This window comes from Trichosurus vulpecula, chromosome 3 (genome assembly GCF_011100635.1).
Source record: "Trichosurus vulpecula isolate mTriVul1 chromosome 3, mTriVul1.pri, whole genome shotgun sequence".
Classification (NCBI taxonomy): domain Eukaryota; kingdom Metazoa; phylum Chordata; class Mammalia; order Diprotodontia; family Phalangeridae; genus Trichosurus; species Trichosurus vulpecula.
The window spans coordinates 423159452-423186690 of NC_050575.1; the positions used below are offsets into that span (position 1 = coordinate 423159452).

Here is a 27239-nt window from a genome sequence, read left to right on the forward strand (position 1 = left end):
CTAAACAAGAGGTAGCATTATGAGATGTAAATTGATAATTTTGCTTATATTAAATTGAAAAGTTTTATCATAAACAAAACCAATGGAGCCAAGATTAGAAGGGAAGCAGAAAACAGGGAAGCAGAGGAGGGAATTTATAGCACATTTCTCTGATAAAGGCCTCATTTCCCAGTTATATAGAGAACAGAGTAAAATTTATAAGTATACAAGTCATTCCCCAATTGGTAAATGGTCAAAGGATATGAAAGGGCAGTTTTCAGATGAAGAAATCAATGCTATCTATAGTCATATAAAAATACCCTATATCACTATAGAGAAATGCAAATTAAAAGAACTCTGATATACCACCTCACACTTATCAGATTACTAATAGGACAGAAAAGGAAAATGACACATTGGAGGGAATGTGGGATGTTGGTGGAGAAGTAGATAGATTTTGAACCATTCTGTGGAGCAATTTAGAACTATTTGCAAAGGGTAACCAAAGACTGTACATACCCTTTGATCCAGCAATAGCACTAATAGGTCTGTACACCAAAGAGATTTTTTTAATAGAAAAGAACCTATATATTTGTTGTAAATGTAAATCTCACGAATGTAATAATAATGATCTATATATTTGTAATAAATTTAAATGTAATAAATGTAAAAAAAATATTTGAAGCAGCTCTTTGTAGTCACAAAGAATTAGAAATTGAGGGGATGCCCATCAATTGGGGAATGACTGGAAAAGTTGTGGTATATAATTGTGCTAGAAGACTATTGTGTTATAAAAAATGATGAGCAGGATGCCCTCAGAAAAATCCAGAAAGACTTACACTAAGTGATGCAAAATGAAGTGAGCAGAACCAAGAGAACATTGTACACAGTAATAGCAAAATTGTACAATGATAAACTGTGAAACACTTAGCTCTCCTCAGCAATACGGTGATCCAAGGCAATTCCAAAGGAATTATGATGAAGAATTGCTATCTGCATCTTGAGAAAGAATTGATGGAGTCAGAATGAATATCGAAGCATACTGTTTTATATTTTATTTTTGACCATGTTTTTTTTTCTTTTTTGGTCTGTTTCCTTTCACAACATGACTAATGTAGAAATAGGTTTTGCATGACAGCATAAGTATAACCTACATCAAATTGCTTGCCCTCAAAGTGAAGGGGGAGAGAAGTGAGGGAGGGAGAGAATTTAGAATTCTAAATACTAAAAAATAAATATTGAAACATCTTTATATGTAATTGGAAATTATTTTTAATTTATTTTTTAAAAGTGATTGATTGTCAAAGGATGTGAACAGGCAGTTTTTAGAGGAAAAAATTAAAGATATCTATAGTCATATGAAAAAATGCTTTATATTACTATTGATTAGAGAAATGCAAATCAAAACAACTCTAAGGTACCACATGATCTGATGCTGAGAGAGGGGAGCAGAAACAAGAGTACATTATACATGATTACAGACACATGGTATCTGTGATGACTAACTTTAATAGACTTGACTCTTCCCAGCAATACGGGGTTCAAAGCCAGCTCCAAAAGACTCATGATGTAAAAAGCTATGCAAATCCAGAGAAAGAATTACGGAGTCTGAATACAGATTGAGGCAAACTGTTTTCTCTCTCTTTTTTCTTTTTTGGTTTTGTTTCTTCTTTCTCATGATTCATTCCATTGGTTACACTTCTTCTTTACAAATTGCCTATTGTATTAATAAGTTTAATGTGAAAGTATATGTAGAATATATATCACATTCCATGCCATCTTGGGGAAGAGGGAGGAGGTGAGGGGGGCTATTTGGTGCTCAAAAACTTGTGGAACTGAGTGTTGTAAATCTAAAATCAAAAATAAATTTTAATAAAAGTGATTGAAAGTCTTCTATTTCATTACATGTTAATTTCCCCCCGAAGGTTTATACTCACTTTTAATGGGTATGTCATTATTGGTTACAATCCCAGCTCCTTTGCATTCCAAAACATCATATTCCAAGAGCTCTTCTTCTTTAAAATGGAAGCTGCTAAATGTTCTGTGATCCTAATGGCATCTCTGTGATATTTCAATTTTACTTTCTGGCTACTTGAAATATTTCTTCTTGACCTGAGAGTTCTGGAATTTGACTCCAAATTACTGCATTTCACTACAATATTCCAAGGAGTTTTCATTTTGGGATGTTTTTCAGGTATTTATCAATAAGTAGTTACAATTTTTATTTTGTCATCTGATTGTATGGTATGAGAATTTTTTGAAATATATCTGAGCTCTTTCTTTTTTGATCATCACTTTCAGATAGTATGTTAATTTTAAGTTATCTCTCCTTCCTCTATTTAGTGCTTTAGTTGTTTTAATGAGATATTTCACATTCTCTTCTATTTTTTCATTCCTTTTCCTTTGCAGTGTTATTTCTTGATGTCTGATAGAATGATTAGTTTCCACTTGGCTAATACTAATTTTTAAGGAATTATTTTTTCACTGAATTTTGTACTTCTTTTTCCATTGGTCAGTTCTGCTTTGTAAAGTTTTCTCAGGTGGATTTTTGTGCCTCTTTTGCCATTTAGACAATTTGTTTTCTAAGGTATTATTTTCCTATAGTACTTTTTGTACCTCTTTTATCAAGCTATTACTCTCTTTTAATGTTTGTTTCCTCACTGCCATATATTTTCCTAATATTTCCTCTACCTCTCTTTGATGTTTTTTTTTGAAAAAAAAAATCTTTTCTCGACCTCTGTCGGGAATTCTTGTTGAGGATGTGTCCAAATAACTTTTTTTTTTTCCTTTTGAGACTTTGCTTGTAGCTGATTCATCTTCATTGTCCTCTTCTGAGATTGTTTTGCTTGTAGCTGATTCATCTTCATTGTCCTCTTCTGAGATTGTTGGTTGATTCTCCAAGTCAGTATTGTAGCTTTTAATGCTTAGGTTCTTTTTTATTATTTGCTTTTTTCCAGCCTATTTCTCTACTTTGAAAGTTGTGTTAAAGCTGAGCTCTGCTGCTGGGGCATGGAAGGTGGGTCACTGCCCTAATCTTATTTTTTTGCTGCTGTTTTCAGAGATAGTTATGGGGTGATTTTAAGTTTTTGGTACTTCAACAGTAGTATGATCAAAGGAGAGGTGTCAACATTGCTCTCCTCATATGTGCTCTTCTCTTTCCTTGAGAAGGGGTCTTGCTTCCCTGCAGCCACAAGTGCTAGACCTCCTCTTGGCCCTGGAACTGTAATGAGGGCTTTTGCTCTCCTGAAGTTGCAAGTGTTTATACTTCTATTTGTCTTGGAAATTTGACCTGGGCCAGTGCTCCCTTTGGACTGACAAGTGCTCTTCTCTGCTCTGGAACTGTCATGTAGAATTGTGTATGTTTAATAGAGGTGCTAATCATGCCAACTACACCCAGTGCCAGCACACATTCCCCTGCAAAATCTTCCTGACCGTTTCTCTGATTCCCTTACCATCTCTGAGCTGAGAAATCCCAAAACTCCTTCTGCAGTTGCTCTCTCCACTGCCCTCAGTGCTTCACTTGTGCTGCCATTGAGTGTGCTGTAGGTCAATCCCAACCCTGGTGCCACAGACTCTCCTGCCCAACTCCTCAGTTAACTTAGGCTTGAAAAATGTCTCCTTCTGACCTTCAGTTGGGTCTTCTGCTCCAGAATTCTATTTGGGGCTTTATTTTTAAGTGGCTTGAAGGGGAATGTTGAGAGAGTTTAACTGAGTTGCTGCTTGTAGTTGACCACTCCGACTCCACTCCCCAGGGTAAGCTCTTTGATAAATGAGAATGTCTTATTTTTCTGTCTCTTTTTCAAGTGCTCAGCAGTAAATGTTTAATTTATTTTATTTCATTCATTCATTCATTCATTCATTCATTTATTCATTTATTTTATTTATTTATTCTCTTCATTCATTCATTTATTCATCTACTCACTATTCGTATTACTACTTTTTAATCTTTTTTTGAGGGGGGGAAGGCAGGGCAATTGGGGTTGAGTGACTTGCCCAAGATCACACAGCTAGGAAGTGTGTCAAGTGTCTGAGGCCAGATTTGAACTCAGGTCCTCCTGACTCCAGGGCTGGTGCTGTACTTACAGCACATCCTAGATGCCCCCCTATTACTTACTTTTTAATACCACTATTTACTAAGTAGCTGCCAAATTGTGATAATACAGATAGTTTCTGCATTAGGAATTCTTTATAACAATGAAAAGGCTGGTCACTTCCTCACCACTATATTCTCCATTTTACACAAAAACAAACTCATGGCACTCATGGGAACATAGATTTAAAGCACTGTTTAATTTTTCCCCACTAAACCTTACCCAAATTTGATTATTCAGCTTTCCTCAACCATGTCCAACACCTTTTCATGTCTGTGTCTTTGATCATGTCATTTCTAATGTCTGTCATAACCTACCTCATTTCCCATAGTTGAAATTCCACTTTATCTTCAAGGCACAAATCAAAACTTACCTCTTCTATTAGACATTGTCCTGGGGAAAGGGAGGAGGTGGAAGGATTGATTTTTTTTTCTGAGACTTCATTTAACACTTCATATTTGTCTTACGTTCTAGATATTTTGTTTGAATAATGTAAAAATTACAGACTATTTGAGCCAATGTGGATTTTAGTGAATGTAGACATCCACTGAATACAACCCAACTTCTGCTTGAAGTTTTCCCTCTTTTAAGGCACCCATAGGAAGTGGCACCTCAGCTAATCTTTGAAAGAAATGAAAAATTCTAATAGTTGGTGAAAAAATAAATACTTGATGTGTGAATAAATGATTGAAAAAATGAATAGGGAGGCTCCAGAATGTATTTTGTTTAGGGGGTATATATTGTCAGACTTCATGTTACTTGTGAAAGCAAACATTATTAAAATGCCATCATATTTGTAAGCCCCTTCCCACCTTAAAACATGCCATTCAGTGGACATCTGCAGGCATGCACAGATTTGACAGTCATGCTAAACTCACTGTGAAAATGCTGGAGTGGAAAATAGGAAGGCAGCTGTGAGCTGACTGGCAGCTCATATGATCCAGACAGACGGGCATTTCGTTACACTGTGTAAGAGAATGTTATCCCAGCAGGCGCTATCTTTGAAGTGAGCAGCAGGGGTTTTATGGATTCAATTTATGGACTAGACACTTCAACTTCACACTCAAATCTCTTGGGTGGGACCTGTAACTTTTAAAGGGAAGAGGTCTAGCAGTTTATCATAGTTAGGTAACTGTGTAGTCTTTAACTTCCATCCAGGAAAGCAAACAGAGCGTTCTGCTTCTTGCTGAGGTGGCAAACGTAAATACATATAGGATATCACAGAACTTACAGGTGGAAGTAACATTCCATTTTAGAGATGTTAGAAGGAACTAGAGAGTCAGACTTGGCACTGTGAAAGTCCAAGAGATGTGTGACCTTATAGGTGATACAAACAAACAACATGTTCTGCTTTAAGGATCAATGTCATTTTCTCATTGTTCATCATTCTTGCTTCTTCAGTAATAGCCATGTTTTAGCACTACATTCACTTCAAATGTGATAATTAATAAAAAGCTGTTTCCAAAATTTGAAGCATTATAAAAAATGCTATATTTTAAAGAAAGTAAAAGGAGTTATTTTGCCCAATTATATTCCAATAAATTTAACAATTTGAGTGAAATGGAAAACTATTTACAAAAGTTATAAATTGCCTAGATTAGCAGAAGAGGATATAGAATATATAGAGAGATGTGCTTTAGAAAAAAAAAAAGAAATTAAGAAGCCCCCAAATGAACTTCCTAAGAGGAAAAAAAAACAGGACCAGATGGATTTACAAATGAATTCTATAAAAAAATTTAAAGACCAACTAATTCCAATATTTTAAAAATGGAATAATAGGTAAATAAGCGATCCTACAAAATTAATTTTATGAAACAAATATGATACTGATACCTAAATCACAAAGAGTAAAAACAGAAAAAAGATAATTATAGACCAATTTCATTAATAAATATGGACAAAAAATCCTAAATAATATGCTAGCTAAAAGATTACAATAATATAGTATAAAGATTATCCATAATGATCAAGTAGTATTTATAGCAGGAATGCAGGAAAACTAATAATATAATTTATTACATCAATAATAAAAGTTTAAAAATCATATGATTATATCAATAAATGCAGAAAAAAGCTGCCCAATTTTTTTTATTAAAAACATTAAAAACAGTGGTGCAGATAGATTTTCCCTAAATTGATAAAAATCATTTACCAAAACCATCAGCAAGAATTATTTGTAATGAGGATAAAATAGAAGCCTTCCCAATAAGATCAGATGTGAAACAAGGATGCCCACTTTCACCAAATTATTCAATATTGTATTGGAAATCCTAGCAATAGAAAGAAGAAAAAGAAATAGAATGAATCCTAATAGGGCTGGAAGTAAGAAAACGATCTCTTTTTTTCCAGGTGATATGATAATATACTTGGAAAATCCTTAAGACTCAATTCAAAATAACAATTTTAGCAAAGCAGCAGGATATAAAGTACATCCACATAAATCATTAGCATCCCTATATGCCACAAACAAAACTCTGCAAGAAGAGTTAGTTATAAACTACCATATTTAAAATAAATCTGGGTAGTATAAAATACCTGGAAGCATACCTGCAAAAACAAATGCAGGAACTAGATAAAAATATTTTTTTAAAAAATTTATATAAATAAACAAAAGATTTAAATAAGTGAAGAAATGTTAATTCTTCATGGGTCAGTATAATATAAGCGACAATTTAGGCAAACATTGATATATTGAACAACATCCCAATTAAATTGCCATGTTTCATTGAATTAAAAAAAATAACAATTCATTTGGAAAAAACAAAAAAAATCAATAATATCAAAAGAAGCAATACAAGATGTACAGGAAGGTGGCTTAGCAATACCAGGTCTTAAATATATTATAAGGGAGTAATTACCAAAACTATCAGGTTTTGAAATGCAAAATAGATCAATAGAATAGAGTAGATATACAGTTTATAGCAGCAAATAAACTTAAAAACCTTGTATTTGACAAGTGTAAAGACTTAAGACTTTGCCATAAAAGTCCATTATTTACTAAAAAAATAGTTGTTGGAAAAATTGGAAAACAGTGTGGGAGAAACTGGGCATAGACTGATATCTTACACAATTTACCAACCTAAGTTTAAAATAGATGCATGGCTTACATATAAAGAGAGATTTTACAGGAAAATTAGAACACAGGGCATATAATTTATCAGACTTATGGATTTGTAAAATTTATGAATAAACAAGAGATAAAGAGCAAAAATTGGGTGTAAAGTGGATAATTTTGATTACATTAAATTAAAAAAGGTGTTTCATACAAATAAAAAAATTGTTGCAAAGATCAGAAAGAAAATAGAACATGGGTGAGGTAATTTTAGATAGTTTCTCAGATAAAGCTCACATATTTCAAATATATAAAGAACATTGTTAAATATCTAAGAATATGAGTTATTCCCCCATTGAGAAATAGTCAAAATATATGAGCAGGAAGTTTTCCAATGAAGAAATCAATACAACTTATAATCATATGAAAAAAATGCTCCAAAGAGTGCTTAGAGAAATGCAAATCAAAACAACCTTAATATATCATTTTACATCTATCAGATTGGCTAAAATGATAGAATCGGAAACAGACAAATATTGGAGGAGATGTGGAGAAATTGAGACACCAATTCATTTTTGGTGCAAGTGTGAAATGATCCAACTATTTTTGAGAGCAATCTGGAATTGAGCCCAAAGAGTTATTAAATGACCCCATACTCTTTCATTCACCAATACCAATTACTTGTTTGTTTTGAAGATAATTGTGGAAAAAAAGAAAAAAAAAACTAAATGTTCTAAAATATTTGTAGCATCTCTCTTTGTGATGGCAAAGAGCTAGAAATTGCAAGGATTCCCATCAATTTGTGAATTACTGAACAAGTTGTTGTATACAGTTGTTATAGAATACTACTGTGCTATAAGAAATGATGAGCTCAATGGTGTTAGAAAAAAAATCATGGAAAGACTTTCACAAAATATTGAACAGTGAAATGAGCAGAACCAAGAGAACATCGTATACACCAAGACCAAAATTGTTTTAATCACAACTTTGAGTGGATGAACTATTTTAACTATTATAAATGCCTATGTTAACTTATAAATCACATATAAAGGAAGGCATGATCTTCCTCCAGAGAAAGAACTCAGTAGTTGAAGTATGTGTGTATATATAATATATATAGATGCATATAAATTCTACATATGTATGTCTGTATGTGTGTTGTGTATGTGTTTCTAAGGTAGGGGAAAATAAATTTGAATAATAATTTTGATTATATTTGAAAGAAATAGCAAGTTGTACATAGTAGATTTGCAATTTCATATCTAATCATCTTTTTATTGTGCTTTGTTATAGAAATACTAGTTTTATTCCATATATTCAAAAATTATAAATCAATTTTTAACATTTGTTTTAAAAACTTTGAGTACTAGATTCTCTCCCTTCTTCCATCTCCACCCACCTGCATGGAGAAAGCAAGTGATTCAATATAGGTTATATATGTGTAGTTATGCAAAACAATTCCCTAATAGTCATATTGTGAAAGACTAACTATGTTTCCCTCCATTCTGGAGCCCCCTCTTCCTTTCCTACAGAACTGCTTTTTCTTGCCACTTGTATGTGAGATAATTTATCCCATTCTATCTCTCCTTTTCTCCCTCTCTCAATATATTCTTCTCTCATCCCTTAATTTGATTTTATTTTTTTTAGATGTCATCCCTTCATATTCAACTCACCCTATGCCCTCTGTCTATATCTATATATCTATATCTATATCTATCTATCTATATCTATATATATATATATACATACACATACACACACACACACACACACACACACACACACACACACACACACATATATGCATATACCCTTCAGCTACCCTAATTCTGAGGTCTCATGAATCATACACATCATCTTTCCATGTAAGAATGTAAACAAAACAGTTCAACTTTAGTAACTACCTTATGATTTCTTTTTCTTGTTTACCTTTTCATTCTTCTCTTCATTCTTGTGTTTGAAAATCAAATTTTCTATTCAGCTCTGGCTGTTTCACTGAGAAAGCTTGAAAGTCCTCTATTTTATTGAAAATCCATATTTTGCCTTGGAGCATGATACTCAGTTCTGCTTGGTAGGTGATTCTTGGTTTTAATCCTAGCTCCATTGACCTCCGGAATATCTTATTCCAAGCCCTTCTATCCCTTAATGTAGAAGCTGCTAGATCTTATGTTATTCTGATTGTGCGTCCACCATACTCAGATTGTTTCTTTCTGGCAGCTTGCAGTATATTCTCCTTGATCTAGGAGCTCTGGAATTTGGCGACAATATTCCTAGGAGTTTTCTTTTTGGGATCTTTTTGAGGAGGTGATCTGTGGATTCTTTCAATTTCTATTTTACCCACTGGCTATAGAATATCAGGGCAGCTACACTTGATCATTTCTTCAAAGATGATATCTAAGCTCTTTTTTGATCATGGCTTTTATGTAGTGCAATAATTTTTAAATTATCTCTCTTGGATTTATTTTCCAGGTCAGTGGTCCTTTCAATGAGATATTTCACATTGTCTTCCATTTTTGTCTTTCCTTTGGTTCTGTTTTATAACATCTTTATTTCTCATCAAGTCACTAGCTTCCACTTGCTCCATGCTAATTCTTAAGGTAGTATTTTCTTCAGTGGTCTTTTGGCCCTCCTTTTCCATTTGGCTAATTCTACCTTTGAAGACATTCTTCTCCTCATTAGCTTTTTGGAGCTCTTTTTCCATTTGAGTTAGTCTATTTTTAAGGTGTTTTCTTCAGTATTTTTTTTCTGTATTTTTTGAGTCTCCTTTAGCAAGTCATTGACTTGTTTTTCATGGTTTTCTCGCATCTTTCTCATTTCTCTTCCCAATTTTTCCTCTAGTTCTCTAACTTGCTTTTCCAAATCCCTTTTCAGCTCTTCCATGGCCTGAGCCCAGTTCATGTTTTTCTTGGAGGCTTTTGATGTAGGCTCTTTGACTTTGTTGACTTCTTCTGGCTGTTTGTTTTGGTCTTCTTTGTCACCAAAGAAAGACTCTAAAGTCTGAGACTGAATCTGGGTGCGTTTTCACTGCCTGGCTATGTTCCCAGGCAACTTACTTGACTTGAGTTTTTCGTCGGGGTATGACTGCTTTAGAGTAGAGAGTACTTTGTTCCAAGCTTGAGGGGATGTGCTGTCATTTGCAGAGGTATTTCTACACAGCCAGCTCTGCCACACCAGCACTCCTCCTTCCCCAAGAACCACCGTGGACCTGACTCAGATCTTAATCAGGCCCTGTACTCCTGCTCTGATTCTCCACTTAATTCCTCCCACCAGGTGGGCCTGGGGCCAGAAGTAACTGCAGCTGAAGTTCTGTAGCTGCACCATCCCCACTCTCTCTGGAGCGGTGGCCTAACCCACTCCTATCACTCTGTCCGCTGCAGCTTTTCCCACTATCTTTCTCTGTTGTCTTTGGTGTTTGTGAGTTGAGAAGTCTGGTAACTGCCACAGCTCACTGATTCAGGGTGCTAGGACCCGCTCCGCCTAGCCCCAGGTCTTCTTGGTCTGGGCACAGCCCATGCTGGTCTCTGTTTCACTCTGATCCTAGATTCATGCACTATAGACCTTACCCAGAGACCACCCAGGCTGTCCTGGGCTGGAGCCCTGCTTCCCTCTGCTATTTTGTGGGTTCTGCAGTTCTAGAATTTGTTCAGAGCCATTCTTCATAGGTTTTTGGAGGGACCTGGTGGGGACCTCACTTAAATCCCTGCTTTCCAGCCACCATTTTGGCTCTGCCCCCCTCCATTTGAATTCTATCAAAGATTTAAAGAACAATTAATTTTCATACTTTATAAACTATATGGGAAAATAGGGGGGAAAAGAATCCTACCAAATTATTTTTTATGACATAAATATGGTACTAATACCTAAACCAGGAAGAGTCAAAACAGAGTAAGAAAATTATTGACCAATTTCTGTAATGAATATTGATACAAAAATTTAAATGAAACATTAGCAAAAAGATTCCAGTAACTTGTCATTAGAATAATACATGATGACCACATAGGATTTATTCTAGGAATGAAAGGCCAGTTCAATATTAGGAAACTATCAGCATGATTGATCATACCAAAAAAAAAAAAACCCATCAGAAACCATATGATTATCTCAATATATGCAGGAAAAAAAAAAAAAACCTTTGGCAAATTACAAAAACTATTCATATTAAAAAAGCCCTAGAGGCCAAGATGGCCGCATGAAGGCAGCGTCTTACCGGAGCTCTCTCACAAGGTCTGTCAGATTCCCATGAAAAAGTGAATTTGAGCAGATTTGAGAGAGTCAGAAACCGAGAGCAGTGTGCGTGGGGCAAATTTCTGAACTGGGAGAGTCTGAAAGGCCGGAGGAACGAGCCTGCGGGCTCGGAGAGTGCTCGGTGCGGAGCTGCTCCAGACCAAGGCGGTAGCAGCCAGCCGGGAAATCCACGTGGGAGACAGGCTGGGAGAGGGCTGGGCGCCCGAAACTGGCAGAGATCCCCAGGCCTCCCAACACAGGACGGCAGTCTCTGGGAGCGACGAGAGGCAGCGCAACGCCACCAGCCGTGAAAACACCCAGTCCTGACGCTTGCAAAACCCAGGAACTCGCTTCTTGAACTTCCGGAAGACTCAATGGCCAGGTAAACGGCTCTAACCCCTCCCCCCCTCACCCAGAGAATTCCTCGGGAAAAAAAAAAAAAAGAGAACTGAAACAGAGGAGAGAGTAGCGGGGCTTCACAGGACAAATACTAGAAGCTCATTAGTATCAGAGGGGAAGAGTCGGCAGGGGGCCAAGCCAGGAGCCCAGACGTAACCTTGCTCCCCCAGGGGAAGCGCCAGTCATCAGCTCAAACAACAAACAGCTGAGACCATTGCTGAAAAGCAAGTGCTGGAGAGCACCCATAGGGAGTGAGATGCCAGGGAGCCAGACCCCTCCCCCACACCTCAGGAAACTGAAGGTTATAATTCTAGACTCACAACCCCCAGAATAAGAAAGCTGGGACAGAAAGCCCTGAGACCCACAGATAGAAATTCGTTGTAAAGCCAGCAAAAGGCAAACCAACATGAAGAAGAACACAAAAAAACCGAGGACAATAGATTCTTTTTATGGAGACAGCAGGATCAAAATATCGACATAGAAGAAGATAGCAATGACACGGTAGATACATCAGATACCTCAAAAGCTAATATGATCTGGTCCCCAGCCCAAAAAGCACTGCTGGAAGAGCTAAAAGAGGATTTTAAAAACCAAATTAGGGAGCTAAAAGAAAATATGGAAAAAATGGAAAAAAGGGAGAAAAAATCCACTGACGAAATCAAGTCCCTAAAAAATAAGATTGGCGAAATGGCTATGGAGATTCAGAATCTAGAGAGAGAAAAGGACACCCTGAGAGGTGAAATCAACCACTTGAAAATGGAGGCTCAAAAGCAAAATGTAAACACTAACTCATTTAAAATTAGACTTGAGCAAGTGGAAGCTAATGAAGCTATGAGGCATCAAGAAGTAATAAAACAAAATGTAAAGAATGAAAAAATAGAAAAAAATGTGAAATATCTGATTGGCAAAACAACTGACCTGGAAAATAGATCCAGGAGAGACAATTTGAGAATTATTGGTCTACCGGAAATCCACGATGAAAAAAGGAGCCTTGACAGTATCTTCGAAGAAATCATCAAAGACAACTGCCCAGAGGTCCTAGAACCAGAGGGCAAAATAGTCATTGAAAGAATTCACCGATCACCCCCTGAAAGAGATCCCAAACTGAAAACACCAAGAAATATTATAGCCAAATTTCAGAGCTATAAACTCAAGGAGAAAACACTGCAAGCAGCCAAAAAGAAGCAATTCAAATATCGTGGAATTATAGTCAGGATCACCCAGGATCTCTCAGCTTACACATTAAAAGACAGGAGAAATTGGAATATGATATTCCGAAGGGCAAAGGAGCTGGGACTACAACCAAGGATCAACTACCCAGCAAAACTAAGCATAATTTTCCAGGCAAGGCGATGGACATTCAATGAAATAAGGGAATTCCAGACCTTCCTGATGAAAAGGCCAGAACTCAATGGAAAATTTGATCTCCAAATACAAACCTCAAGAGAGACATAAAAAGGTAACCAGGGGGAAAAGCCCCACAAACTTCATTAACCAATAAGCTTAGGTTGTTTACATCTTTATGTGGGATTATATCATCTTATGTATGTTTTTTATGTATATATATATATATATATATATATATATATATATATATACATATATATACATATACATATATAAGTCATTCTTGTGAATGGTACAACTATTGTGACAAATGAAAGGGATATACATAGGTTGTGAATGCCTGTATAAATTAACTGATGTAAAGATATAAAATATAAATAAGAGATATAAAGGGAGGGCTATGAGGGAAGTGGTAAGGAGGTTGTAGAAAAGGGTAAATTACACCAAAGGAAGTGGCAAAAAAACATATTATAGTAGAGGGAAAGAAGGGAGGGAGAAGAGCAGTACTTGAGCTTTACTGTCATCTGATCTAGTTCAAGAAGGGAATAACATACTCTGATAAGTTTAGAAATCTAACTTGTCCTACAGGAAGTGGGAGGGAAAGGGGGGAAAAAGGGAGGGGGGAGGGCAGAAGGAAGAGGAGAAGTAGCAAGTGGGTAACGGTAAGATTAGGGAGGGGAATAAAGAGGGAGGGTTAACTGAGGAAAGCGGCGGTCAAAAGCAAAACTTTGTTGGGAAGGAGAAGGGGAAAGGGAGAAATAAAAGCATAAACAGGGGGAATTAGGATGGAGAAAAAGACACAGATAGAAATCATAACCCTGAATGTGCAGGGGATGAACATTCTCACAAAACAGAAGCAGATAGCAGAATGGATTAAAAACCATAATCCTACAATATGCTGTTTACAAGAAACGCATCTGAAACAGGGGGATACACATAGGGTTAAGGTAAAAGGCTGGAGTAAAATATATTGTGCCTCAGCTAAAGTAAAAAAAGCAGGTGTAGCAATCCTAATCTCAGACAAAGCAAAAGTAAAGATAGATCTAATTAAAAGAGATAAGGAAGGACATTATATCCTGCTAAAAGGCACCATAAACAATGAAGCATATCATTGCTTAACATATATGCACCAAGTGGTAAGGCATACAAATTCTTAGAGGAGAGGTTAAGGGAGTTACAGGAAGAAATAGACAGCAAAACTATAATATTGGGAGACCTCAACCTCCCCCTGTCTGAACTTGATAAATCTAACCTCAAAATAAATAAGAGAAAAGTTAAGGAGGTAAACAGAATTTTAGAAAAGGCACATATGATAGACCTCTGGAGAAAACTGAACAGGGATAAAAAGGAATATACTTTCTTCTCAAAAGTACATGGCACATACTCAAAAATTGACCATGTACTAGGGCATAAAAACCTCACAATCCAGTGCAGAAAAGCAGAAGTAGTCAATGCATCCTTTTCAGATCATGATGCAATAAGAATCATTTTTAATAAAGTACCATGGAAAAATAAGCTAAAAACTAATTGGAAACTAAATAATTTAATTCTAAAGAGTGAGTGGGCCAAAGATCAAATCAGAGAAACAATTAATAATTTCATTCAAGAGAATGACAATAATGAAACAACATACCAAAACTTATGGGATGCAGCAAAAGCAGTTCTTAGGGGAAGTTTTATATCTCTAAATGCCTACATGCATAAAATAGGGAAAGAGGAGATCAATGATCTGGGCATACAGCTGAAAAAGCTAGAAAAAGAGCAAATTGAAAACCCCCAATTAAATACCAAATTAGAAATACTGAAAATCAAAGGAGAGATTAATAAAATTGAAACCAAGAAAACTATTGAATTAATAAATAAAACAAAGAGCTGTTTTTATGAAAAAACCAATAAAATTGACAAACCTTTGGCCAATTTGATTAAAAAAAAGAAAGAAGAAAATCAAATTACCAGTATAAAAAACAAAAAAGGTGAGGTCACCTCTAATGAAGAGGAAATCAAAACAATAATTAGGAATTATTTTGCCCAACTGTATGCCCATAAATTTGACAACCTTAGAGATATGGATGAATATCTACAAAAACATAAACTGCCCAGACTAACAGAGAAGGAAGTGAAAATTCTTAATGACCCCATATCAGAAAAAGAAATTGAGCAGGCCATCAACGAACTCCCTAGGAAAAAATCTCTAGGGCCAGATGGTTTTACATGTGAATTCTATCAAACATTTAAAGAACAACTAATTCCAATACTTTGTAGACTATTTGGGAAAATAGGTGAAGAAGGAATCCTACCAAATTCTTTTTATGACACAAATATGGTACTAATACCCAAACCAGGTAGAGTTAAAACAGAGAAAGAAAATTATAGACCAATTTCTCTAATGAATATTGATGCAAAAATTTTAAATAAAATATTAGCAAAAAGATTGCAACAACTCATTACGAGAATAATACACCATGACCAGGTAGGATTTATTCCAGGAATGCAAGGCTGGTTCAATATTAGGAAAACTATTAGCATAATTGACCATATCAACAACAAAACTAGCAGAAACCATATGATCATCTCAATAGATGCAGAAAAAGCCTTTGACAAAGTACAACACCCATTCCTATTAAAAACACTAGAAAGCATAGGAATAAGGGGAACCTTCCTCAAAATTATAAATAGCATCTACCTAAAACCATCAACAAGCATTATTTGTAATGGGGATAAACTAGATGCATTCCCAATAAGATCAGGGGTGAAACAAGGATGTCTATTATCACCCCTATTATTCAATTTGGTTCTAGAAACGTTAGCTGTAGCAATAAGAGAAGAAAAAGAAATTGAAGGAATTAAAATAGGAAAAGAAGAAACTAAATTATCACTTTTTGCAGATGATATGATGATTTATCTAGAGAATCCTAGAGAATCAAGTAAACAACTACTTGAAATAATAAACAACTTTAGCAAAGTTGCAGGATATAAAATGAACCCACACAAATCCTCAGCATTCCTATACATTACTGACAAAGCCCAACAGCAAGAGATAGAAAGAGAAATTCCATTCAAAGTTACTGAAGGCACTATAAAATATTTGGGAGTCTATTTGCCAAGACAAACCCAGGGCCTATATGAACATAACTATGAAACACTTTTCACGCAAATAAAATCAGATCTAAATAAATGGAGAAATATCAGTTGCTCATGGTTAGGCCGAGCTAATATAATAAAAATGACAATTCTACCTAAATTAATCTATCTATTCAGTGCCATACCAATCGAACTACCAAAAAATTTTTTTACTGAGCTGGACAAAATAATAACAAAATTCATTTGGAAAAACAAGAGGTCTAGAGTATCTAGGATATTAATGAAAAGACATGCTAGAGATGGTGGTTTAGCCACACCAGATATTAAACTGTACTACACAGCAGCAGTCATCAAAACTGCCTGGTACTGGTTAAGAAACAGGGGTGTGGATCAGTGGAATAGGATAGGTACACAAGTAGGTGAAATCAACAAGTTTAGCAATCTACTCTTTGATAAACCCAAAGAAGCCAGTTTCTGGGCTAATAATTCACTATTTCACAAAAACTGTTGGGAAAATTGGAAAATGGTAGGGCAAAAACTGGGCATAGTCCAATATCTTACACCATATACCAAAATAAAGTCAAAATGGGTTCATGATTTAGGAGTTAAAGTTGATACTCTAAGTAATTTGGGAAAGCAAGGAATAGTTTACTTATCAGATTTGTGGAAAAGTAAAGAATTCATGACCCAACAAGAGATAGAGAGCATTACAAAATGCAAAATGGATAATTTTGATTATGTCAAATTGAAATGTTTTTGTACAAAAAAAGCCAATGCAACAAGAATTAGGAGGGAAGCAGAAAATTGGGAGAAAATCTTTGCAACTAGTATCTCTGATAAAGGCCTCATCTCTAAAATATACAGGGAGCTAAGCCAAATATATAGGAATACAAGCCATTCCCCAATTGAGAAATGGTCAAAGGATATGAACAGGCAGTTTTCAGAGGAAGAAATTAAAGCTATCTACAGGCATATGGAAAAATGCTCTGGATCGCTGCTGATTAGAGAAATGCAAATCAAAACAACTCTTAGATACCACATCTCTCCTGTCAGATTGGCTAAAATAACAAATCAGGAGAATAATAAATGCTGGAGAGGATGTGGGGAAATTGGAACATTGTTGCATTGCTGGTGGAGTTGTGAGCTGATCCAGCCATTTTGGAGGGCGGTGTGGAACTATGCCCAAAGGGCTATAGAAATGTTCATACCCTTTGACCCAGTAATACCACTTCTAGGGTTGTATCCCAAAGAAATCATGCAAGCGGGAAAAGGACCCATATGTACAACAATATTTATAGCAGCTCTCTTTGTGGTAGCCAAGAATTGGAAATCAAAGGGATGCCCATCAATTGGGGAATGGCTGAACAAGCTGTGGTATATGAAGGTGATGGAATACTATTGTGCCATAAGAAATGGGGATGATGCAGACTTCATAACAACCTGGAAAAACCTACACGACATAATGCTGAGTGAGCGGAGCAGAGCCAGGAGAACGTTGTGCACAGCCACAGATATGTGGATTCCGTGAGGACCAATCCTGACATACTGTGCTTCTCTCAGCAACCTAAAGGGGCAAGGACAACTCCAGGGGACTCACGATGGAGAATGCTATCTTCATTCAGAGAAAGAACTGCGAAGTTTGAATACAGACTGAGGCACACTACATGCTCGCCTTTTCTGCTTCTCTTTTGTTTTTGTTTTTGGGTTTTTTTTTTTGGTTTTTTTTTGTTTTTTTTTGGGGGGGGGGTTCTGTTTCTTCTTTCTCATGATTCATTCCATTGGTCAAAATTCTTCTCCACGACTTGACTAGAGCATAAATTAATTCAATGCGAAGTTATACATGACAGTTATATGAGACTTCATGCCGTCTTGGGGAGGGAGGAAGGAGGGAGGGGAGAAAAACTGGAACTCAAAACTATGTAGAACCGTGTGTGGTAAACTAAAAATAAATAAAGAAAAAAAAATATATAATAAAAAAAACCCTAGAAAGCAAGGAATAAATGGAGCCTTCCTTAAAATTAAAAATAGCATCTACCTAAAACCATCAGCAAGAATTATATGTAATGGGGATAAGCTAGATGCACTCTCAATAAGATTAGGATGATTCAAGAATGTCTATTATCACCACTATTATTCAATTTGGTACTAGAACTATTAGAACTAGCAATAAATGAAGAAAAATTAATTGAAGGAATTAGAATATGCAAAGAAAAAACTAAGTTATCATTCTTTGCAGATAATACGATGATTTTCTAAGAAAATCCTAGAGAATCAAGCTAAAAACTACTTGAAATAATAAATAACTTTAGCAAAGTTGCAGGCTATAAAATAAACCCACATACTCAGCATTCCTATATATTACTAACAAAAACCAGCAGCCAGAAATAGAAAGAGAAATTCCATTTAAATTTAATATAGACATTATGAAATATTTGAGTGTCTATCTGCCAAGAAAAACCCAGGACCTATATGAACACAATTACATACACTTTCACACAAATAAAGTCAGATCTAAATAAATGGAAAAAAAAAAAACAAGAGTTTCTTGTGGTTAAGCTGAGCTAATGTAATAAAATGACAATTTTACATTAATCAATATACTTATTCAGTGCTGTATCAATCAAACTGACAAAATATTTTATAGAGCTGGATAAAGTAATAACAAAATTCATATGCAAGAACAAAAGGTCCAGAATATCAAAGGAATTAATGAAAAAAAGTGCTAGGGAACGTAGCCTAGCCATATCTGTTATTAAACTGTACTATAAAGCAGCAGTCATTGAAACTACTTGGTGCTGGGTAACAAACAAAGTGGTGGATCAATGGAATAGGCTAGGTACCCAAGACATAGTAGGCAATAATTATAGCAATCTACTCTGATAAACCTAAAGAATCCAGCTTCTGAGTGATGAATTCACTATTTCACAAACACTGCTGGGAAAACTGGAAAACAGTATGGAAGAAACTGAGCATAAACCATTATCTTACACCATATAACAAAATAAAGTAAAAATGAGTCCATGATTTAGGAATAAAGTCTAATATTATAAGCAATTTGGGAGAGCAAGGAATAGTTTGCCTGTCAGATTTATGGGAAAAGGAAGAATTCCTGACCAGAAAAGAGATAGAGAGTATTACAAAATACAAAATGGATAATTTTGATTATGTTAAATCGAAAAGTTTTTGTACATACAAAGTCAATGCAACAAAGATTAAAAGGAAAGCAGAAAACTGGGAAATAATCTTCACAACCTGTGTCACTGACAAAGTCCTCAAGTCTAAAATGTACTAAGAGCCAAATTTATAGGAAAAGAAGTCATTCATCAATTCAAAATTGGTCAAATGAAAAAATGCTCTAAATCACTATTGATTAGAGAAATGTAAATCAAAACAATTCTTTGGCAACACATCTCTCCTGCCACATTGAGTAACATGAGGGAACAGTAAAATGATACAGTGAGGAAATTGGAATATTGTTACATTGTTGGTGGGGTTGTGAACTGATCCAGCCATTCTGGAGTGCAATTTGGAACTATGCCTAAAGGGCTACAAAATGTGCATAGCCTTTGACCCAGCAATACCACTTCTAGGGCTATATCCCAAGAGATCACACATGTGGGAACTGGACCAGCGTGTCCAAAAATATTTATAGCACCTCTTTTTGTGATGGCAAAGTATTGGAAATCAAGGGGATTCCCATCAATTGTGGAATGACTAAACAAGTTGTGGTATATTAATGTAATGGGATACTATTTTGCTATAGGAAATGAGGAGCAGACAGACTTTATAATCACCTGGAAAGACTTACATGAAGTGATGCTGAGTAATAGAAGCACAACCAGGAGATCATTACACATGATTACAGACACACAGCATCTGTAAGGACTAACTTTGATGGACTTGGCTCTTCTCATCAATGCAAAGTTCAAAGATAGCTCCAAAATACTCATGATAAAATAAACTATGCAAACCAGAGAAAGAGTTACAGAGACTGAATGAAGATTGAGGAGTACTACATGCTTTCTTTTCTTCCTTGTTTTTTGGTTTTATTGCTTCTTTGTCATGATTCATTCCATTGGTTACAATTCTTCTTTACAATTTGACTATTATGTAAATAAGTTTAAAGTGAAGGTATATGTAGAACCTACAGTGGATTACCTGCCATCTTGGGGGAAGGGGGAGGAGAGGAAGGGAGAGAAAATTTGGAACTCAAAAACTTGTTTAGCTGAGTGTTGTAAACTAAAAGTAATTTAAAAAGTATAAAAAAAGAAAAAGAAAAAATAGAAGACAATGTGAAATATCTCACTGGAAAAAACCACTCACCAGGAAGATAAAACCACAACAGATAATTTAAAAAGTATTGGAATATCTGAAAGCCATGATACAAAAAGGGCCTATATATCATTTTTCAAGAAATAATCAAGGGAAACATATATACATACATAATTCATAAATACATACGCACACAATATCTACTTGTGTGTATATTCATGTACATATACATACATGTATGTCTATACATATACATATATACGTGTGTGTATATTATATATTTTACATATACACACATATGTATATGTGTGTGTGTATATATGTATGTATGTATATATGTGTATGTGTGTGTGTGTATATATATATATATATATATGTATATATATATATATATATATATATATATAGTCAGAGCACATAGGATGAAGTAGATGCGAAGGGTGGATATCTAAAAAAAATAAAGTTAATCAGTGAGAGTGGAATATATTGAGAGAAGGAGAATGGGATAGATAGAATGGGGGCATTTATCTCACATAAAAGAGGTAAGAAAAAACTGTTTTAATGCAAGGGAAGAGGAGGGAGGTGAAAGGAAATAAGTGAACCCTACTTTCAACAGATTTGGGTTCAGGAGGGAATAACATACACAGTCAACTGGGTATCTTACCTTACAGGAAAGCAGAGGGGAAGGCGATAACATTAGGGGATGACAGATGTGTATATCTATCATATATGTATATGTGTGTGCATGTATGCATGTATGTATGTATGTATGTATTTTTGTATATTCTCTTCAAATACTCTGATACTGAGAAAGGTCCCGTGAGCTACAAATACAATCTGTCTATGTAGGAATGTAAACCATTCACCTTTATTAAGTCCCTTAAAATTTCTCTTTCCTGTTTACCTTTTCATGCTTCTCTGGATTCTTGTATTTGAAAGTCAAATTTTCTATTAGAAAAAAATTCAACTTCAAAAAAAAAAGATTGGGCAAATGGAAAATGAGGTACAGAAACTCACTGAAGATAATAATTCCTTAAAAGTTAGAAGGGAGCAAATAGAATGGCACTGAACTCACTCTTTTCATTTTTGGTACTGGTAATTTGGCTTTCTTTTTTTTTAAATCAAATTAACCAAAAGTTTATCTATTTTATTTTTTTTCCATAAAACCAACTTCTAATTTTATTTATTATTTCAATGGTTTTCTTACTTTCAATTTTATTAATCTCTCCTTTGATTTTCAGAATTTCTTATTTGCTACTTAATATGAATTTTTGTCTTTATTTTTGGCAGCTTGCAGTATTTTCAGCTTTACCTGTTAACTCTTTAATTAGGCTACAATATTCATTGGAGTTTTCATGTTTTGGATCTCTTTGAAGAGGTGATTGTTGCATTCTTTTAATTACTATTTTACTCCCTAGTTGTAGGATATCAGGGCAATTGCCTTTGATAATTTCTTGAAATATCCTTTCCAAAGCTTTTTTTTTAAAGAAATATTTTTTTTTATGATGGCTTTCAGGAGTCCAATAATTCTTAACTTATTTCTCTTGTATTGATTTTACAAGCCACTCTTTTTTTAATAAGGTGTTTTTCATTTTTTTTCTTTTTTTTATTATTTTTTTTTGTTTGACTGATATTGAATGTCTCAGAGTCATTAGCTTCCACTTGCTCAATACCGATTTTTAAGGAATTATTTCATTTAGTTCCCTTTTGCACCTCCTTTTCCATTTGGCCAATTCTACTTTTCAAGGAGTCATTCTCTTCAGTGGATTTTTCTCCCCAGTTACCAGCTGTGTTTTTTTTTTTTAAGGAATTGTTTTCTTTATTCAATTTTTGTTCTTCCTTTTCCACACTGTTGACTGTCTTGCATACTTCTAATTTCTTTTCCCAGCTTTTCTTCTACCTCTCTTATTTGATTTTTAAAATTACTTTTGAGCTCTTCCAAGAAGGTTTTGTGGTTTTGAAACTAATTCATATTCTTCTTTGAGGTTTCATATGAAGATATTTGACATTCTTGTGCTCTTCTGAGTTTGTGTTTTAATCTTCCCTGTCACCAAGTAGTTTTTTATGGTCAAGCTCCTTTTCTGTTTCTTGATCATTTTTAGCCTTTTGGTGACTTTTTAAAGTTGAACTGTGCTAAGGGAGCACCAGGAACACTGTCCCAAGCGTCTTGTGCTGGGGGCCAGGGGCTTGGTCACCGGTTATCTTCTCTGGGTTCTCAGGTGCTGGCGGCTTGCTTAGTCAGCTGGCGTGGTCTGGCCTATTCACACCTATTGTGCTCTAGGTTCTGCAGTTGGCAATTTGCCCTTTGGGTCTGGAGGCCTCATGTCTGTCCTGCTGTGCCATTGGCTTGCTGATCCAGAAGCATAGGTCCTCAGTTGCTGATATGCGCTATGACTAAGAGCCTCCCACTCACTTCCCCAGACTCCATCTTCACTGGGCTGTGCTGCTCTTCTGTGAAAGTGAGGCAGAAATTTCCTTATATACTTTCAAGTTCTCTTAAGTATGAAAATTGTTATACTCTGTCTTTTTGTAGGTTCTGTTGTTCCAGAATCCATTTAGATACTTGATTTAATGTTATTTCCATGGGACACTAGGAAAACCACAGGCTACTTCTTGGTTTTTCTCTGCCATCTTGGCTTTGCCCCACCAAAAATATTTTTCCTTCATTTTAATGTTGAAATGTCACATGGTGCAGTGTTAAGAGCTATGAATAAGATGTCATGTTGCCTCAGCTCAAATATGACCTTTATCCCGTATCATTTATGTGATCTTGTTTAAATTGTATAAGTTCCCTTGGTCTGTATCCTCAAGGGCAAAAATAGAAGAATGGACTATATGATTTCCAGTGCTTTAGACCTAGATGTCCAAACTGTCATGATCTTATAATTTTGCATAGCCTCAGTTTCCTCGTCTTTAAAATGAATTGATTGGACTACATAATATCTAAAGTCACAACTACCTTTATGTTTATATGCCTATATGTAATATATGTATTGTTGCTATCGTTATCCAAAATCTACTATTAAAGAGGCTGTTCAGTTCAGGAATTATGGGACAAATGAAGAAACAAAAATATTTGTCTGATGGGCTTCCAAATAAAATGATATTTTCACCACCACTCCACCCAACCTATTTCTCCTCTGTGGAGAAGTACATATGTTAGTATGTTAGTATGAAATTCAAAGAGATAGAATGAGGGATGTATTGCAATATCAGAGATAAGAGAGGCCATTCAACAGATTTTCCTGAGTTTAATTTTATGTGGCCAGGAAATAAGGCCTTTCATTTTTCAAAATGTCTCCTTTTTCAGTAAGGCAATAATTAGCTTTTTCTAACATTGCTAATATTCTTGGACAGGGAAACCAATCAGCCATTTGTGTTTCCTTGCTATGTTCACTGTATTTGACTGACAATTTACTGAATTCTTCTGATGCCCTCTGTCAAAGATCAACAATTAATTTATCGTACTTGCGAGTCAAAAACAAAAACCAAAAAAGTGATTGGGGGAGATTTGCAACTTCAGTTTTTGGATAACACTTTGTACACATGGAGAGAACACCACAAAATCTTGAGCAATGTCATTGTGCAGCAGCAAGTCTTGATCAAGAAGAATGTGACATTGGTCAGGTTTGAGGAAGTTTGGGGTAGGTCCTGAAAAGCTGCTTTCTGTTGAGGCTGATTTTTTGGTTTTGAAGCCTTTTTTTCTGTCAGTTTGAACTTATAGTGTAACATGTTTGTGAACCAAGAGGGTATTTGCAGTGGAAATTATCAAGTTCTAAGACAATCAGAAAATAAAAAATAAACAACAACAACAAAAAAAACAAACTGGTGGCTGGGTCAGTGCACAGATGGTCAGACATAACGTCATGTATGTGCCTTTAAACAAATGATTACCATGAAATGATCGTTTATCCAATTCAACAAATATTTGTCAACCTCATTACCATAATATTCAGAATTCCTGAAATTTAAAAAAATAGTCAGAATTCATAAAACACATTAATGCTTTCACGGCCCTTTACAGACACGTTCTCACCAAAACTTCAGAGTTCATAATGACAGGCATAGTAGTTATGTTTATTGCTGAGAAAACTGAAATACAGTGGCTTGCAGAAAGATCAAACTGTTGATTAATATTAGAGTAAGGACCTGGCACATTGTCTTCCTGTAATAAAGAGCACTCTAATCACTATGCTAGATTGCTTTTTCTGATTGCTTAATTCCTTACAAAATTACTGACATCCCTAGTGTCACTTCTTGCACTTGAACTTAAATTCTTTATCTTCTTATCATCATCATCATCATCAACAACAGCAACAAAATACTACTACTACTACTACTACTACTACTACTACTACTACTGCTACTACTACTACTACTGCTACTACTACTACTACTAATATTTCTATTAATCATCCAATTTTGACCCTTTTTCAGTTTAGGCACTTAGCTTCACCTTGAGCCCTCTAGGTTTAAGGTTATATTCTGCTTACTGATACTTGCTGGGCATTTCTCCACTCCTCTAATTGTGAAGAGATGAATCAGGATAATGTGGCCATTAAACATACCATATGGTAAATACTGAAATAGTAACCATGGACTTAGTAAGGACCTAGTCACTCATTTAATCAACATTTACTAGTTCTATGGGTGATGAAGGAACAAAAGTATGTGTCTTTGAAGATGATATTATGGTATACTGAGAGAAACCTAAGCAACCAAACAAAAAAAAAACTACTCAAAATAATTTACAACTTGATTAAAGTTGCAAAATTTAAAATAAACCCATATAAATTACTAGCTTTTCAATATATTGCCAACAAATCCCAGCAGCAACTGATAGAGAAATTCCAATGAAAATAACTGTAAACAATATGAAATACTTGGGAGTCTACCTGCCCAAAACAAATACAGGTACTCTATGAATACAATTACAAAACACTTTATACATGCACACACACACACCAATACAGACATACACACGCACACACACATGAACAAAATCAGATCTAAACAATTAGAAAATATCAATTGTGTATGGTTAGGTGGAACTTATATACTAAAAAATGACAATTCTGCATAATTAATTTACTTATCAAGTGTCATATCAATCAAATTACTAAAAAAAACCCTATGGAGCTAAAAATAATAAAATTTATCTGGAAGAACAATAGCTCAATAATGTCAATGAAATTAATGAAAAATGCAAAGTGTCTTAGCTGTACCAGATCTCAAATTAAAATATAAAATGGAAATGATCAAAACTATTTGATACTGGCTAAGAAATAAAATGGTGGATCACTGGAATTGATTAGGTACACAAGATACAGGTGTAAATGACCTCAGTAATTTAGTGTTTGATAAACTCACTATTTGACAAAAACTGCTTGGACAACAGTATGGCAAAAACTAGGTATATATCAATATCTTATACCATATACCAAACTAGTATTAAAATGGGAAACATGATTTAGATATAAAGGGTGATACTATAAGCAAATTAGGAGAGCAAGGAATAGTTTATCTGTCAAATCTATGAAAAAAGGAAGAGCTTTTTTTTTTACCAAACAACAAGTAGAGAGCATTATAAGATATAAATGGATAATTTTGATTTTATTCAATTAAAATAAAAAGGGTTTGCACAATCAAAAGCAATGCAACCAAGATTAGAAGGAAAGCAGAAAGCTGGGAAACAACTTTTTTCAGGCAGTTTCTCTGATAAAGGCCTTATTTCTAAAAATATATAGACAACTGAGTCAAATTTGTAAGAATGCAAGTCATTCCCCCATTGATAAATGATTAAAGGGTAGGAACAGGCAGTTTTCAGATGAGGATATCAAAACTATCTATAGTCACATGAAAAAGTTCTAAATCAGTGTTGATTAGAAAAATGTAAATTAAAACATCTCTGCTGTACCACCTCACACCTATCACATTGACTAATATCACAGAAAAGTAAAGTGATATATATTGGAGAGGATGTGTGAAAATTGAGACATTAATGTACTGTTGGTGGAATTGTGAAATGATTCAACCGTTCTGTAGAACAACTTGGAAATGTGCCCAAAAACCAATCAAACTGTGCACACCCTTGATTCTGACAACACCGCTACTAGTTCTATATTCCAAAGAAATCACAAAAAATGGAAAAAAAGACATACATATACAAAAATATTTATAACAGTTCTTTTTGTCGTGGCAAAGACTTGGAAATTGAGGGGATGCTCATCTAATGAAGAATAGCTGAACAAGTTGTGGTATATGCATATGATGGAATACTATTGTGATGAGCAGGAGGATTTCAGAAAAAAAAAAAAAAACCTTGAAAGACATATATGAATTGATGCAAAATGAAGTAAGCAGAACCAGTATAACAGTGTACATAGTAAATGCAACATTATGCAACGATCAACTATGAATGACTTACCCGGTAGCAATCCAATGATGCAAGACAGTCTCAAAGGACTCATGATGGTAAACGCTATCCACACCCAGAGAAAGAATTGTTGGAATATGAATGCACATTGAAGGATAATATTTTTTACTTTATTTTTTCAGGTTATTTTTTTCATTTTGGTCTATTTCTTCTTTCACAGCATGACTAATACAGAATTATGTTTTACATGACGCTACACATATGATTTCTGTCAAATTGCTAACCATTTTAGGGATGGGGAGGAGAGAATGAGAACAATTTGGAACCCCAATTTTTTAATGAATAATAAAAATGTCTTTATATGTAATTAGAAAAAAAATAAAATACTAGTAAAGCATTTACTTTCTTAATAAATCTT

The 27239-nt window shown here is 34.9% G+C and overlaps 1 pseudogene; it reads right to left on the reverse strand.

Moving 5' to 3' along the window:
• The window catches only part of LOC118842805, a 48159-nt pseudogene extending 21244 nt beyond the window's left edge, over positions 1-26915 (reverse strand).
• Between the last annotated feature and the right edge of the window lie 324 nt (positions 26916-27239).